We start from the raw sequence: 1,941 nt of genomic DNA on the forward strand, positions 1-1,941 counted from the left end.
ATAACTTGCATTTTATCCTGATTAGTGTTTGTTTTTTCCCCCTGGAGAATTCCTCTTCAACAACTAACTTTTCTCCCCCTGCTCAATCAAAGAAAATTTTGTCAGTTTAAAATAGTGGTTAGTTGATGGCATTCTTGCTGAAAAATCCTTCCACTGCCTTGCTTTGTGTTGACTAATTTCCACGCACTGACCCTGAACCGCTTGACTTTCTGACCAACTTTTAGATTTCCCAACCTCTGGCGACCTAAATGTTTTACACCCCTGCTGTTATTTCACTTTTCTGACCTTTTTGTTTGAGCTTTCGCCTTTCCCACGACATTCCCCAATCATTTCACCGATGAAACTTTCGTTAATTCCCTGTATTCCACTTGACATCAAGTTGTTTTTGACATGCTCTGACCACGTTGTGCTTTATAATTCTAGAAGCTGGTAGTGAACTTTGAAGTCCTTTCTGCTTGCATTGAACAAAACCGGCACTGAAACATCTCAGCTAGATAAAACCCTCAAAATAAAATGAAATGCAATGATTCTTGAGTTAAGGATAATAAGAATCCAAAACCAGATGACTGTTTGAAAAGAGAAGGAAAAGAAACTTATCTGAGCGAGACAACTAGTACCAATGGTCATGACATGCATTTTGGATTAATCAGCCCAATCTGTTCAACCAAACAAACTCTCAATTGTCGTACCTCATTGCCCAGAACTTCCATCACTTGTTTGATTTATCCAGACCTTAACCTTGTTTCCCTGCGGTACCGCGAAACGGTTTCTATCAACAGACCTTTCTCAGTTTTCCATTTCTTATCTCACCTTCGCCTTGAGGTGCCCTTAAAGGTTTTCACCAACAAGACTCTCTCATTTATTTTTCTCTCAGCTCCCGTCGCCTTACGGTGACCGTGAGGGTTTTCACCCATAAGACTCTCTAATTTATTTTTGTTCTTCTTGCTCGAACCAGAGAGTTGCCCCTGTCGTGAGTTATTCCTACCTGTTCATCTTGGCATTTCTCAAAACTGATCATAAGGTCTTTCTTTGGACCGTAATGTAGGCTTTTGGATTAAGCTAGAAAGAAAGGTATAAAAGGCTCAGAATAATTCAAATGGGTTCAAATTACAACTTTCGGAATCCAACTTTCATAACAATCACCACTTCTGCCCCATCTTCTTGCTTGGGGCTTTTTTTGGATTTCTATTTGGTATGACTGAACCTCGGAGTAAGGCTGCCTACGTACCCTTTCGGGATCAAGTCAAACGTAGTTCACTTCATAGAGACTACGTTGTTATGTTTCTCTTCTTCTTTTTTTTCTTTTCTTTTCTTTCCTTCTTTTCTTTATGTTCGTCACATGTGTTCTCTTATAGTGCCGCTGATTTCGAAAGAGGTGTATGAAAAATAAGTAAGGCTCGAAGGGGATAACAAGGGATAAGAGTGTTTGGATAGCAGAACAAAATGCCTTCATCATTTCAATCTTTAAGATATGCCAAATACGAACAGGTACATTTAGAAAATAAAGAAATCATACATAATATCTCTTGACCGCATCGGAATTGATGGCCATTTCTACACATTCTCCTTCCATATCTGTCAAATACAACGCTCCGTTAGACAACACTCTGGTTACTACAAATGGTCCCTGCCAGTTTGGGGAAAATTTTCCTTTTGCCTCAGCCCAATGAGGCAAGATCCGCCTCAGTACTGATTGCCCGACTTCAAATTTCCTTAGACGTACTTTTTTGTTGTATGCTCTTGCCATTCTTCGTTGGTACAGTTGGCCATGACACACTGATGCCAATCTTTTCTCATCGATCAAACTCAACTGCTCAAGACGGCTTTTCGCTCATTCATCATCATCGATCTCAGCCTCTGCAATGATTCGCAGAGATGGGATTTCCACTTCTGCGGGTATTACTGCCTCGGTACCGTATACCAATGAGTAAGGAGTCGCCC

The sequence above is a fragment of the Nicotiana tabacum genome, chromosome 5 (genome assembly GCF_000715075.1).
Source record: "Nicotiana tabacum cultivar K326 chromosome 5, ASM71507v2, whole genome shotgun sequence".
In the NCBI taxonomy this organism is placed as follows: domain Eukaryota; kingdom Viridiplantae; phylum Streptophyta; class Magnoliopsida; order Solanales; family Solanaceae; genus Nicotiana; species Nicotiana tabacum.